The 16,794-nt window shown below is 35.3% G+C and overlaps 1 pseudogene; it reads left to right on the top strand.

Moving 5' to 3' along the window:
- Positions 1-10,356: 10,356 nt before the first annotated feature.
- LOC123563608 (uncharacterized) lies at positions 10,357-16,335 on the top strand (annotated as a pseudogene).
- Positions 16,336-16,794: the final 459 nt, after the last annotated feature.

Below are 16,794 nucleotides of genomic sequence, written 5' to 3'. Positions count from 1 at the left end.
ATATGTGATCATCTAAAGTTTGACAGACAAGGTTATTAATTTACAATATTTCACATGTGCTCACCATGTGCTCCCACGTGGTCATATCTATAAAACCTGCTTTAAACTCATTTTAGATCTGTAAAAAATTGCAAATTTGTAACAGCAACATCTTAAATTAATCTATTATTGTTTGGAAAGAGAATATAGAAGTCTTAAGAAGTTTTTAAACTAAAATTTTTGTTTAAAGTATCAATGACTCTACCTCGTTCAGTGGACTCAGAATCGAAAAGACTGGAATCTGGTGAGACGGACGTTTATATACCTGACCCAGAATTCCCTGGTCACGTGAAGGTATGGTGTACAAGGGGAGTCATTTTTGCCGAGTAAAGAGTTCAACCTTAATTCGGTTAAACTGAATATTATATAATGTGTGAAATATCCAAACTTATTCCTCAATACGTTCCAAAAGTCAGATTTTAAAGATGCTATAGAAATCACTTTCACCTTTTACGAAATTGAAATCTATGGCCTGGACCGGTCCAGTCGAAAATTGGGCTCACCGGGCCAGGCCAGAGATTAGAACATGCCAACCTGAGCTACACATTTCTCTTTGGGAAAGTTTAGATTAGCATTCGCGCGGCGGATTATGGTATTCGTACAGAAATCTGTACGTTTTTAATCGGTTTGTAATTAACTGACTCTGTATTCGATAAGACAGATCAGTGTAACAGACTATGCAATCACGCGTTACGCCTCCTCGAAAATAGCCACTTACACGGACCCGGCACTTTCATTAAGTTTGCATTAATTCATATTTGTATTTTTTTTTATAAATTTTCATGAGCAATACTTAAGGTTTAGAAGTATATCATCAAACCACAGAAATATACGAAAAACGAAAAACATCTTTACCAATACATGTATTTTACCTGACCATTGCATGTTCTGCCGTACTACCCCGGATACTTAAAATATTCTGAAAAAGTTGACTCCCTTAGAAAAAGAAATAAAAATAAACAACTGCTTAAAACTGCGTTCCCCCTAGTTGTGCGAAATTTCAACACTTTGAAATTATTGAAAATGCATCAAAACGAACATATGTAACAGATTTTTTTTGAGAAAAAAAATGGCGAGTTTTTAAAGGCTTTAACTGTCCGGAAGCGTGCCCATTTTCTGGAATTCAATGCTTATATCAGTATATTGACACTTGCTTCGCAGAGTAATATACATGTTTTACATGCTGTTCAAATTTCATGTGAAACAACTCTTCTCAAAACGTAAGGCTAAGCGTTAAGTCAATAAATTGTTTGGTTAGAATACTAAAGATGTATGAAAACTTTTGCCGCACATCTCGGACAGACAACTCAACGTGAATGTTTGGTCTTTATCTACAGCGTTATACATTGGCTTTAACGTCCATTTAGCAAAAATGTTACAAAAAATGAATGACCAAATTATAAAAAAGATTGCGAATTACAACGATATATTTCACATTGCTATGTACACATTTTGCAACATTTAACAGCTCAAGTCTACGTTATTTTTTAACAGCCCTTGTAGATGTAGCTGAAAAATATCAATCTGGATTTTTGTTAGGTCAATCTGGACTTCCGTTATAGTCGGCTTAATTGAGCGAAACTTTCCATATGCAGACTGCAGTATCTCAAAGAGTTTGTTCTTTTCTGGATGCTGCTCTTACGGGATATCAACGTCCGTTTCCAAAACCTAGAAAATGAATTGGAGACGGAAGCATGTTGCTTTTGCGACTGTCAGAGTCTAATACGTGCGTTGTTTGACCAAAACAAGTTGTCTGGACAACAGGAGTTTGAGGCAGCTTGTTCCGCAGGGAAGAAAATGCCCCGATAGACTGTGTTACACGTGCACGGATTTCGCAGTAACGCTAGTTATGGCCTCTGGTGGTCATGGCCTCACGAATGATGGGTTAGGAGTTATGTCGAAAAGGTTGTTTCTGAATTTATAGAACATGGTTGTCTTTGAGGAGTTGCGTCGATTTTGTTGGATGTCCTACTTCAGTTCACGGAGCATATTGGCAACGTTGCTAGTTCGGGCGTAGTTGGTCTTTACTAGTCCAGCAGCGCCCCGTTGGATCATCTCAAATTTGTTTATGTGACTTTCGGAGTTAGGAGACCAGACTGATGAAGCGAACACCACAGTTGGACTGGACAGACATAGGTCTTGAACGCATTGGCCTTGACAGTCGGTGGGCTAGAACACATGTTTCTTTTAAAGAAGGACATGGTTGAGTTTGCTTGTAAGTGATGTTGTCAGTTTGCTTTTTTCCTGGAGAGGACGTTGGATATGGTAATACCAAGATATTTTGCGTTGTTTGTAGTTTTCAGTTGTATGCCGCGAATGTTGTATGAGATGATTGCAGGATGTTTCTTTGAGGTGGTGTGTTTAAATTCACATTTATCGTGATTGGCATCTGCCAATCATGCTCCTATGATGCAATGTTACCAAGGTCCTTTTGCAGCTGGAGTATGTCTTTATTGGTATTTATATAGAAGGCAGTAATCAGCAAACAATCAAGCTATTGACTTAACCTTGGACTGGAGATAATTGATGTACATCAGGAAGAGGACCAAGAACACTGCCCATTGGAAATGCCGGAAATGACTTAGGAGGTAAGCTGAACTTGAGTCCTCATTGACGACTTGCTGGTTTCTAGATGACAAAATAATGTTCGATCCATGAGTAGATGTTTCCCCAAACACCGTTGTGATAGTTTCTGTAATAAACGTGAGTGCGGAATAGACGTGAGTGAGAAATCATGGAGGAAGTCGTCAATGTGATGGTTGTTGTCTATACCTACACATGTGGCGAGATCATTGATGGTAAAACTGTTGTTACAAATTACTTACCTTTTACAAAAGTATCCATGTTCAATTAAGGATTGGAGCAAGGACGTCATTAATTAGCTCTGGCTCAGTCCTGTAAAAGCCCGTTCCGAAAACTTCATAGTCCAACCTTCCTCATGGTATAAGGCATGTACGATATTGATGATAAAATGGCTGTATATGGTATATTGCATCAACATTGAATAGGTGTTTCTTTTGTCAATTTATTGAGCAATGTAAGTCCCTAAAAACAAAAGAAAGGTAAAGACTTTGACGATACGGTTTCACAAAGCACCGAGTCAATGATGATACACTATGTTGCAATGTATCAACTTCTTTGATAAAGTCGTATTTCAAACAGAACATTATTACAAAACTTATTGCCTGTGGATGGACTACGTCTGCAAAATCGCATCAGATACACTTAAAAAGTTGAGACATGGATGTGTAGAGATTCAGTAGAAATAGGACTTGTCAATGTAACTAAAGTTTTTAATTCTTACTTAACTCTTTATATTTAAACGAATATCTATAATATTTCGCACACAAAATATTATTTTTGTACTTATTCGAAATATGTATTTATCTGACTTTTTATTTTAATGTCAGAAATCTACACATAAAATTTTCATGTCTAGTACAAATGCCCCAAGTTACTTGTAAAGAGTATAACTGAAAGATCTTAAAAGTTCCGACTTGGTTTAATTTATAGGTAACAAAGTTGCGTCGTTTTTATAAAATGAAGTAAAATATTATTTTTTCAGACGTTTGTTTTAAAAAATAATCATTCAATGTATCACAAAATTATTACATTTTTCCGTGTCCACATAAAATGTCCCAAAGTGTACGTTTGTTTTCGCTGACGTTAAGATAGTTTCTTTAACGGCGCTGTTAACACACCTCTTCTGTTATTTTGCGAAAAGGCAGATTTCTTTCGAAATCCCTTTATTTTTTATAAGAAATCACATAAATACAACTTATGAAATACATTCTAGAAACATGTTAATGAATATATTAAGTTCATGAACTGCCAGAATACCAAGCACATTAATGCTTGGTGATAGTTATTTTCGTATTTTTCTCTTTGCAGCCATCATGTCAGAAAAATCCAATAAAGTCAAAGAACTGATTTGAAAGTAGGAAGAAAAAGAGACGTATGTAGAAAGCGGAATGGTACCATCGAAACAAACAGTCACATGTCTCATTTACTAAAAAGGGTAAACTTTGCACTGAGATAAAAAAATTTATTTAATTAACAAGAAGTAAACATTTTAGTAGTCTTCGTTCAGCAACGACAGTATACATAATGTAAATAAAGTACATGCATTTATTTCATGACTCTTGGAGCCGCCGTGGCACAGCGTAAGTGCGTTCGGTTTTTAGTCCCGAGAGTTTCCGGGTTCGATCCACACAAGGTGGCATAGTGGCATAGCGAGAGTGTCAAGCAAGACGCTACCACCGATATCAATTGAAATCAGTCTAGACGGGGATTATAATAAGGTGTAAGCAGTCATTTGATAGAAATACAATAATGCATAGTTAGTTTGTTTGTTACTGGGCGTCACTGAAAAGTTACCACTTAATATATAAACCTCATTATTTTTTTTATACATTATTGACTTCACCTTTTTATGGCTTGTGCGCGGTGTATAACTCACAGACCCTGTCTGATTAAGTCTCCTTACCAGTTTCATGATTGTCAGGTGTAAACAGCCCATACGACGTCCAATTTCACGAACTTTAAGGTAGAACGCGACACTTTGCGAACTTTCGAGTAGCGTCTTGAATTTTTGCATGTGTAAAGTTGACCATATTTCAAACAAGATGCAATTTATTTTATACCAGTAAAACCAACCAGTTTTCGTACACGAGACGTCAAAGTTGACCACCAAAGCACGTTTTTGAAACTGACGTTGACGCGTATCCTTGGCAACTGGTACGGGTACTGCAACGGCACCAGCCAACAAATTTTCTTAAATTATACATTATTCGACGAGAATTAATTTTTCCTTTATGGTGATGTAAAAATCATTGTTTTACACCGACGAATATTTGAGAAATGGAAAGAAAATCGCCGTTTTGGACTAAAAATTGACGTTCAGTTTCGCAGCATTTTTCGGCTTTAAATCAGCATATTACAAAATCCCTGAATTAAATTTTTGATTTTTTTCAATAAACGGTGTTTAAAATGTATACCGAGTCCAACAGACAAATAAAACTGGGGGGTCACCGACTTAGTTTTTTTGGTACATATGATTTTATTTCCCCCACCCCCATGCGTAAAATGACGTCGCCGCGTATCCTTGTCAACACTGTTACTGGTACTGTGACGACACCAGCGAACAAATTTTCTTAAACTATGCATTATACGACGAGAATTAGTATTTCCTTTATGGTGATGTAAAAGTCATTGTTTTACACCGACAAATATTTGGAAAATGGAAAGAAAATCGCCGTTTTGGACTAAAAATTGACGTTCAGTTTCGCAGCATTTTTCGGCTTGAAATCAGCATATTACAAAATCACTGAATTATTTTTTTGAATTTTTTCAGTAAACGGTGTTTAAAATGTATACCAAGTCCAAATCACAAATAAAACTGTGGGGTCACCGACTTAGTTTTTTCGGTACATGTGATTTTATTTCCCCCACCCCCATGCGTAAATTTTGTACCATAATTCGACGTCTGCGGATACGTTCGAGACATCATAATTCAGTCATTTTGGAAACCACTTTTAATATATTTTCTATATGATAATGATTTTTTTAAAAATCTTTTTCTTATTCAAAGTACCAAATTAACAAGTTTTCCGTTGTAATACACTGCTAAAATGAAGAATTTATACATATGCAGTTGTGTAGATAGTTCGGAGATTTCACATTTGAAAGAAAAGTTAAAGCGTAATTATTGTAAAATATCATAGATCAGTATTATACAGCAGTTTCATATATTTTTAAGTTTGCCCTCCACGAGAGTAAAGTTTTTCTTGATATTATCCCTTTTCCTCCATAAGCACACACGCACGCACGCCCGCCCGCGCATCCCAGTGTCATATATGCTGGTCGTAAATGCACTATGTTGGTTTTCCCATGACACGGCTCAATAAGAGGTATCGAATACTATCCTAATGTTACATTAACGCATAAGCGTAGCTTTATAAAATTCTGTTGAGTAAACTGCTAAATTGTTTGAAAATTGTTTCATTCTGAATGTTGAAATCTCAGATGCTCATTAAAATAAAAATAAATAAAAATAAAATCTTACACATATACATAAATTATATTGGTACAAATCATAGTATCTCGAAAATACGAAACCAAAACCAGCAAGTTTGAACCGTCGGTCCTATGTACAGTGTTACGATTCTTGAGTCGCTCATATAGATAATTACAACATAGAATTATACATGTTTAACCGCTGATGAGTTACAGCGAGTTTCCATCACAACCACTGTTTTCTGTGTTTCTTTCTTTTACCGTATCCGCTTATCTCAGTTCTATGAATCGCTTTTCCGATCCCTGGGTAGGGCGTGACAATTTGGTAGAAGGTATTTGTCCGAAATCATTCGTCCTCCACCTCCGATTTTATGTGGTGAAGTTGAAAGTTACTTGTTGAGAAACACTGGTTAGGTTAACCGCCTATCGTAACAGAAAACAGCGCTAAACCAAAAACAAACAGTTTTCTTTCTTTTTTATTTTATGGAATATTTATCATTTTTAGCAGAGTATATGAAATATGTTTCTATTATGTGTCTATGAATACAAGGATAACCTTTCTTTAAACACATCTCTGGAGAGCTAAAACCTCTTTGTAAAGGATGGTGTTTCTATCTAGCGTTGTTAATAAATTAACCTTTTCAGAGCAGCAGCCTCCGTACAATGAATATCAATTCTGTTTCCCCGCGGCTGCACTTTATTTGAAATCGGGGTGTCTAACTACTCTCAAAACAATCGAAATATTTCCAATACGTAAAATTTATAATAAAGTTAAATAGATTTGTGATGTTTATTCCAACGATATTAGGGCTTTAATTTTTCTTATTATATTTGTAAATGTTTGCAATGTCATGTGTATCAATTATGTATAATCATGAACTTAATAGGAAATTCAAGAAATCCTTGCAAAGTTGTAAACGACTCTGTTGACTACATTCTTCTTAAAATAGGTTCAAAATTGATCACAAGACATACGAGAAACCGTTTAATTACGTATTTGTATCTTGGGTAGGGGTAGAGTAATATAATTCAGCGTAATAATTTCGCCCACGGTAACCGAGTTTTAAAGGCTACTTTTGATATAAAAGTAGAGTTTATCTTAAAATGAAGATTTACAGAAACAAATACTCATTGCAATCAAATAAAGTTTTATCATCATATTACTATTTAGTCAAATTATATTGTTTGGGTTTTACATTAGACAAGATTAAAGCATATTTTTTATTCAAAACTCAATGATCACCACAAATTATATACCATTTTAAATGCAGATGTTTGTTGACTGATCAGACCGATTTACGAAAACACTCCGACGGACGAGAAATCACGGTTCATCAAAAATGGACGTCTAATGTTTGCGGAGAAAAAAGTTACAGAAATATCAAAAATGTAAAATACGCATTATATGAGGAATATGCTGGATTTTAAATTAAACAAAATGTCGAAGCGGAGCCCAATAACTTCTGAATTTAGACGCATTCCTCCTTACTTATAGCGAATTGAGTCTACTTGACCCATTTAAAGATACCAAACGCTTCGGATTTTTTTTTGCACCAGTGGCATGTTATATAATATATTGAAATGTACTAAGATTTCACTTTTTAATACGTTTTCATCATTGTTTATATAAAAACGTCTTGCCATGGAACAAAATGTTCTTTAGGAACCAGTAAAACATTAAATGAGCCGTGCCATGAGAAAACCAACATAGTGGGTTTGCGACCCGCATGGATCCAGACCAGCCTGCTCATCCGCGCAGTCTGGTCAGGATCCATGCTGTTCGCTAACAGTTTCTCCAATTCTAACAGGCTTTAAAAGCGAACAGCATGGAGCCTGACCAGACTGCGCGGATGCGCAGGCTGGTCTGGATCCATGCTGGCTGCAAACCCACTATGTCGGTTTTCCCATGGCACGGCTCAAATGGTGCAGCTAAACACAATGGCCAAATCATGATGTCTCAAACGTATCTGCAGACGTCGAATTATGGTACAAAATTTACGCATGGGGGTGGGGGAAATAAAATCACATGTACCGGAAAAACTAAGTCGGTGACCCCCCAGTTTTATTTGTCATTTGGATTCGGTATACATTGTAAACACCGTTTATTGAAAAAATTCAAATATTTAATTCAGGGAATTTGTTATATGCTGATTTAACGCCGAAAAATGCTGCGAAACTGAACGTCAATTTTTAGTCCAAAACGGCGATTTTCTTTCCATTTCTCAAATATTTGTCGGTGTAAAACAATGATGTTTACATCACCATCAAAGAAATACTAATTCTCGTCGAATAATGTATAATTTAAGAAAATTTGTTTGCTGATGTCGTCACAGTACCAGTAACAGTGTTGACAAGGATACGCGGCGACGTCATTTTACGCATGGGGGTGGGGAAAATAAAATCATATGTACCAAAAAAACTAAGTCGGTGACCCCCTAGTTTTATTTGTCTGTTGGATTCGGTATACATTTTAAACACCGTTTATTGAAAAAAATCAAAAATTTAATTCAGGGATTTTGTAATATGCTGATTTAAAGCCGAAAAATGCTGCGAAACTGAACGTCAATTTTTAGTCCAAAACGGCGATTTTCTTTCCATTTCTCAAATATTCGTCGGTGTAAAACAATGATTTTTACATCACCATAAAGGAAAAATTAATTCTCGTCGAATAATGTATAATTTAAGAAAATTTGTTGGCTGGTGCCGTTGCAGTACCCGTACCAGTTGCCAAGGGTACGCGTCAACGTCAGTTTCAAAAACGTGCTTTGGTGGTCAACTTTGACGTCTCGTGTACAAAAACTGGTTGGCTCTATTGGTATAAAATAAACTGCATCTTGTTTGAAATATGGTCAACTTTACACATGCAAAAATTCAAGACGCTACTCGAAAGTTCGCAAAGTGTCGCGTTCTACCTTAAGTCCGGCGTCAACCATGCTAATGGTCTGATGACGTTGAGCGTCACTTAAATATGACATTCTTAGTATAGATATTCTGGTTTTGAACGTTTTTCTCTTAGTCTATCCACTAACTTTCAAGTGAGATGAATGATTTGCGATAAAACTTGCATACATGTCGACTTTGCTCGGAAAAGTCATTTTGCACGTGCAGGCCGTGACTCAAATGGGGTTCATTAAATTTGTCAAATCTTTACACCAGTGACTACTCAGTTGGGTCAAAAACATCGACGCGTTGTGCTTTTAACACAGTTCAGTGCGATTTTCAAAATATAAGGGTCAATAGAGTGGTAATTTTCAGTGACGCTGAGTATATAAAGGGACTACTTAAGTATAATATCTCTTATACACCACGAAATGTGAATTGTATTTTTAACTCAAAATTGATTCTCTTTTCCGTTGTCTCCCTTTGCCCTTGGGTTGATTAGAAATATTAAATTAAGTTTGTCTGTAAAAAACAAAAATAAATTTTAAAAATAGCATGAGTTTATATATAAATGAAAACAAGAAAAAAAGTTATAACTTGGATTCTTTGTATTTTAAGCTCTATAATGGTATAAGGGTATGCTGTGAAAACTGTCGTCTGCTCAAACTATGGTCTGCTTAAATATTTAAATGTCATTCAATATGATAAGAATTTAGAGGTGTCCTACCTTAGATGCTAAGTTACTCGGCGTCTGGTTTGGTTCCAAGCTTTTTTTAAAAGCCTATTGCACGAAACATGTATAAGTGTTAAATCGCGTACATGAAATACCTATTTCAGACATTTCTTGTCATAACAAGCTTCAGTTATGCTTTCGCTTTTCAGAGTATTGTAAATCGAAGGAAGCAAGCAGGAAGCGCTTATACAGACAACGGATAAATGCTTTAAAGGAAGAGAAAAGAACAAAGGCTACAGAGTATCAGCGTCGATGGCGGCTGAAGGAAAATCCGAAATTGCTGATGTAGAAATTTCAAAATTTTCAAACAAACAAAACAAATCAAGTGCTCTTCAAAAACTGAAAAATGCACTGCCGAAAACACCATCAAAACGCGCTGCTACTGTTGCTGTTTATCTACAATGTTCAAGACCACCGGCTGTCCAGTCACATCGAAAATCTTACATAGTCTCTCCTCCAGACGACATCAGTGACCGGAAGTTATCAGATTCAGTTATCGAAGACATAAGAAATTCTCTCAAAAGTAAAAAAAAAAAAGAAACGATCGGATGAATTTAGGATAGAGGTTAATTCTTTAATGGCCTCAGTTTGTGGTGAATCCGTGACAAAAAATAAATGTAAAACTAAACTTGCACAAAAGTTATCTATTTCTGCCAGAACCGTGTCTAAGGGTCATCGAGTCCGTACGCATGTATCTCATACTGAATCCTCGTGATTTAAGTACACACAGAAAAAAACTAGAAAAAACATCTATAACAGAGGAAACGAAGAAAAACATCCATGATTTCTGGTTTTCTCCAGATATTTCACTCCCAACCGGTAATAAAGAGGATGTAAAACGTATAAGAATTGGCGTTAAGGCCTATTCAAGTCACGAGGTATATATTTTGCGAAAAACTCAAACTGAAGCCTATGTTGATTTCAATGAAAAGTACCCGGATATTAATATTTCCCAAAGGACAATTGAAAGATGCAAACCATATTTCGTTCGTGAAGCCAGGGCAAAGAACCGTGTGACTTGCTGTTGCCGCTATCACCTAGAAATGAAATCAGTATCTCGTACGTGTATGGAATTCCGCAAAACGCACGTGTCATCCGACAATTATATGTTATATGAAAGTATGTACGATATGTGCAATGACACCTTGTGTAAACCTGATAAAGAAAGTCATGTCTTGATAGAGAGTGTCCAAAATGCGGAATTTCAGAAAGGTATTTTTCATTAAAACGAATTGTCAAATGAGGAAAATGCTCCAACCGTGAACTGGGAAGCTTTTGAATATAAAGAAATAGAAACTAAACGCGGTAACACCGGAAAACTTATTCTGACAAAAAAGCTACAAAACCAGGTGAAATGTTTTCATACATGAAGAAGTTAATAAAAACATTCCCAGCACACAATGTTAGGGCGAAGTGGCAACAAAAACAATTTTCTAGTTTACTGGAGATTCTGCCAGTTAACCATTGTCTTACCTTTCATGACTATTCGGAAAATTACCAATGTAGTGAAAAGGTTGAAGTTCAGTCCAGTTATTTCCAGAAAACGGAGGTTTCTCTTCATGTAACTTTACCGTACAGACACGCTATATTAGAAATAGACGGGATAAGTAGCACACCAGATAATCCGAAAGTTATATTTGAGCATTTTTTTGTCGTTTCCCCAGACAAGAAACACGATCACATTTTCACGGAGCGCGTGCAGAATGAAATTGCAGAGTACCTGCGATCTATATCGTATCAGGTAGACATGATGCACGAGTTTTGTGACGGGTTCGAAGCACAGTACTAAAGCAGAAACTGTTATGGTGAATTGCTCATCAGTTTCTAATTTGGGGTATTGTACCATCATACGCAATTTCTATGAGACCTCTCAAGCGAAGGGACTCCAAGATGCGGCAGGGGGCTTTGTGAAGCGTCAGGCCGATTTAGAAATTTTGAGAGGAAAAACAGTCATTCAAAATGCCCGAGGTTTCTACGAGTTTGCAAATAGTACATTGCAAGAAACAAAATCAAGCAAATGTCAAAGAAGAATTTTTAAGTACTGCGAAAACATTGACAGGGAAACAGAAAGGAACTACAAACCTATTAACGGAATAAGATCAACATTTATTTTAATCATATTTTATTGCTTATTAATATTTACATTTATAACAACAAACATCAAAAATGTACATGTACAGCCAAGAAAATAAGCAGATGGGTCGGGCCACAAGTTCTCACAACATCAGTAAACGGCCCTTCCCAATAGAAATAACATAATATAACTAGGCGGAGAAAACAAAATAAATATGCGAAGTTGTGTTAACAATATTGAAATAATTTGTTAATTATTTAATGGAGAGAGAGAGAAGAGAGAGAGAGAGAGAGAGAGAGAGAGAGAGAGAGAGAGAGAGAGTTGGGGCTTGTCCAGCATTTTGAAGTGCCGTCTATTAGTTAAGATATTTTCATATATAAGAAAGTGTCATTAGAGTCTGCATGTCTGTTTTATATATTTTTGAACTTGTAGAAAGATGAACGTGTTTTCATTTTCCGTATATCGATCATTCCCGAACAGAATTGTTTGTAGGTTTAGCGGATGAAATTTACGTGTCTCGTGAAACAAGACGGTTCTCTGAGTTTGATACTTTCTACAGTTAAAGAAAAAATGATTGGCGTCTTCGTTTTGATGACCACATTCACATGAAGAATTGTTGCATAAATGATTGTTAAAAAGATCAGCATTCAGGTTACTACAGCCGTTGCGTATGCGTGCGTGATATACAGAAAATTTTCAGTCACTAATACAAAAATATTTAGGAATTATATCTGCTTTGTATTTCGCTTTCAATCTGGTTTTGAAAATATTCAATGAGTCTGAGTTTTTAATATCTATTTCAAGATTATTCCATAGAGAAGTAGCAGATGGAATAAAAGATGAACCATATATCTGGGTGCGGCGGGCTAATGTCACGTAGTCATTGCTATTACGAAGTCGGTATGAGTTTGATTCGGATACAGTTCCAGGAAATAAATCAGCAAGATAATCTGGAAGCTTTCCTTGTCTTGCTTTGTATACAGTAGTTAGTTTTTGAATAATACGTCTGTCTTTTAATGAAACCCAGCCTATTTCTGTTATTAATTTTTCAATGGAGACAGATCGGGTTAGTCCCGTAACAACTCTCGCAGCTTCATACTGCAATTTATCTAGAGATTGCTTCTCATATTCAGTACACACATCCCATACAACAGAAGCATACTCTAATATGGGTCTCAAGTACGAAATATATATCTGGTTTAGTGAATTACGATTTATTTTAAACTTTAAAGCTCGCATAGATCCAAGAACTTTCGATGCTGATGAGATAATGTTATTAATATGATCATGCCATTTTCCATCTGATCTAAATGTCAGTCCTAAATGTTTATGACTTTCGACAAAATCGAGTTGAACATTGTTAAATATCAATGAAGGTTTGCGTTCTGATCCTAAGGTAAAAAATACTACTTCAGTATTTTGTTTGGATTGAATTCAACGAGCCATTGCTGGGACCAGTCACTTTTTGATTACGTTCTTTAAGATAGTTTTTAACCCATAGCAATAGATTATCATTAATACCATTTTGTTTAAGTTTGAAAATCAGACCCTCGTGCCATACTCGATCAAACGCCTTTGATATGTCACAGAACACCATACATGTCGGTATTTTAGAATCGAATGACTGACAAATTTGATTGTAAATATCTATTAACTGATACACTGTCGAATGACCTGGTATGAAACCTGACTGCTTTGTGTATAATAAATCATTTAGATGTAAATGGTTATAAAAATGTTTAAACATGATTCTTTCCATCATTTTCCCGATGCAGCTGATAAGCGAAATTGGCCTGTAGTTGGAGGGTGTATTTTTGTTACCTTTTTTAAAAAGCGGCATAACTGTAGCCGACTTCCATATGTTCGGGTATTCGCAATCGCATAGTGACCTGTTATACAACATACATAATGGCTTATTAATAGTATTCTTACATTCTTTTAACATCCTATGACTAATTTCATCCAGGCCTGACGCTTTATTAACTAACAGAACTGATATAATATCAGTAACTTCTTCTTCAGTTATCACGAATTCTTCTAGTATGTTCCTAGTTTTCAATGTAAATTGAGGAAGTTTAGATTTAGAAGAGTCGACTGTAGAGATTGAAACAAAAAATCATTCAAACAATTTGCTTTTTCTTCATCAGATGTAAAATATAAAGTGTTGTTGTTTACGTATAATTCAAGGGGAGGAATAACTTCACTACCTTTGTTTTGTTTAACTAGCATTTTCACCATTTTCCAATAAAACCTTGGGTTGCTTGAACTATTTTCATTAAGAGTAAATTCTAAGTTATTAAAAAATTGTTCTTTCGCGTGCTTAATTAAGTTACTCGCTTTATTGCGTAATTTAGTGTACTGTTTCCAATCAGATATATTATTTGTAGTAAGAGCTTTTTGTTTCATTCGGTCTTTTTGACGGGTCACACGACGAATTTCAGAGTCGTACCATGGCTTATCATTGGGTCTTATTGTGATATAACTGGTTGGAATGCAGTTCTTCGCAAGTTCAATAAATTTGTTAGTAAATTGGCATGACGCCTCATCAATAGTATTTGCATTTATAAATGACCAGTCAGTATTTCTAATCAAATCATTTAATTTACAGAAATCTGCACGTTTATAATTCCAGACACGCCGTTTATACGGGACTGAGGAGGGTCGGTCAAATCTAATGTAGATAAAAGTACCTAAGTGATCACTGATGTTTGGCGGAGTATCAAATGTACCATGGTGCAAAACTGAAATATCATTTGAAACAACAATCGGATCAAGAAGAGTTGTAGACAGAGGAGTTATTCGCGTTGGTTCTGTTATAACATTAACCATGTCGTTTAACATTAGTATGTCTCTTAATTTATGATTGTTCAAATTTAGTTGGTCCTCGTTGATGTCACCTACAATCACTACAATCAAGATTTTATTGCTTAAATCAAAAGCTTTTTCGATAGAAATATTAAGTCTCTCCCAAAAGTCGACAGTAGCATTAGGCGGTCTGTAAACTGTAGCGATTAAATATATTTCATTCCGACATTTTACTTTAACCCACAATGATTCAGGTAGATTTATTTCAAGATCAAACATTCTACTAGATATAAGATGTTCTGTGACATATAATAAAAGGCCTCCTGAATGATTGGTATTATCTTTGCGATAAGGCTCACTATAGTTTTCTAACTTCAACATTTCTATGTCAACTAAAATATCTAAATGAGTTTCGGTAAAGCAGAGCAAATCAAAATCTAACCAGTTGTCTCTTACAAAATCAATTTTGTTTCTGATACTTCTCATATTTTGATGAAAGACCGACAGACAGTTCTCATTGTTTATCGGACCAGGAATTACTTCATCATCACCTGATAATATCAATAATTTTATCAAGATAAAAACATATTCAACATTCAAAAACAAATAATCGTCTGCTGGTATAAATTCTTTGATAGCAGCATGGATAGTTCCAAATGATACTAAAATTCCATTTTGTAGATTAACAAAATTAAGAAAAATTATTGTCATTATTTGTCTTATTAGACAAAAGGTACCACGTATCATTTGTAATAAGGCATTAACAATGGTTAGAATTGGCTGGCAGTAAAAACGACATCTTCCCTTAATTTTCTGAGTACTATTGTAAAAAAGACCTATTGCCGCTCGATAGACACATAGCTCATTCATTACCTAAATGGATATAGAAATATGTAGAAAGTGTAGTTTGTAGCGGCGTATTGGTCGTAATACATTTTTATGATCGTAGGCCCTAAGACGCTGGACAAGCAGAACAGACAGAAAATATAGAGAGAATAATATAAGAAAAAAATGTACATGAAAATAAGCTCATTCGACAAACACAGATGTCGCATGTTATGAATAAGCAGCAACTGCAACAGTTGGAAAATACAACATTACAAGTGATACATAAAATGAGCAATTTGACGACTGTATATTATCTCAAACACATAACATATTCGTTCGTTCTTATACCAACACATACAAATATACATACACACACATATATAAATATAGATCTGTACATATTTACATATATTTACATAACCATACAAATATACCTATACTAAATTCATAGTTAGATGTACTTACTCAAGTTCTAGCTTAACTCTAGCTAAGATCAACACACCAAGTAATTGTCCACCATGTTGAAAAATCGTATTTACATACAAGAAGTCTTTCGTGTTATGAGTGCCACAGTTGTATTTTGGGTCGTATTGACAGATGTAAGAATAACAACATTGTAGGAGTGTCACAGACGATTGTTTCGAAAACAGTAAAAAACACCAGGCGCCAGTGAAGAAGAATGCGTTGGTCATACTTTACATATATCCGACATGGTGAACAAAGGAACAATATCCGCTGTTTGGACAAACGATACCGAATTTGACTATTATCTAGTACGTGCCGAGACTGCATCCTACGTGTTACAAAATGACGAAACAGACACATGGGGAACTACCTGGAAGTCCGGAACGAATGTTATAAAGGGCAAATGCTATGAAAACTCTCCAGTACTACCACAAAAATACAAAATTGATAAATGAACATTTTGCGCTCGTGCCTTCGTCGTCCGTAGTTTTTGTAATTGAAACTTCTTCAAAACTTCATACATCCTTAAATATTTCCGAAGATGACCATCATAAAATTTTGAAAATACTCGAGAGACTTGAATTGCAAAGATATGTTTAGAATTATAATGATCAGGTCATTTGATCTGCAAAATTAATGTACATGTATCTGTTGTTTTAAAAAATATTTGTACTCGTTGACATACATACATACACGATGCGCATTACGATACGTAGGAACATTATAAACTTATGTTCGTAAAATATTTTAGTGTAAAATATGAAATATGAAAAGTAAGAAAAAGAATGAGAAAGATCTATGTTTTCTCGTTTATATAAAACATTCATGATAAACAGAATAATAGAAACGTTATATGACTTTAAGTAAACGTTAGCGTATGTAAGAAAACGGCGTTTTTCTGGCGTTACGCTTTTTAGCTCCAACTTATGACCTCGCGTCAGTGTGCTTTAGTGTG

The sequence above is a fragment of the Mercenaria mercenaria genome, chromosome 1 (genome assembly GCF_021730395.1).
Source record: "Mercenaria mercenaria strain notata chromosome 1, MADL_Memer_1, whole genome shotgun sequence".
Lineage (NCBI taxonomy): Eukaryota > Metazoa > Mollusca > Bivalvia > Venerida > Veneridae > Mercenaria > Mercenaria mercenaria.
The sequence above is the reverse complement of the archived record's forward strand: the minus strand, read 5'-3'. Positions and strand labels throughout refer to the sequence as shown.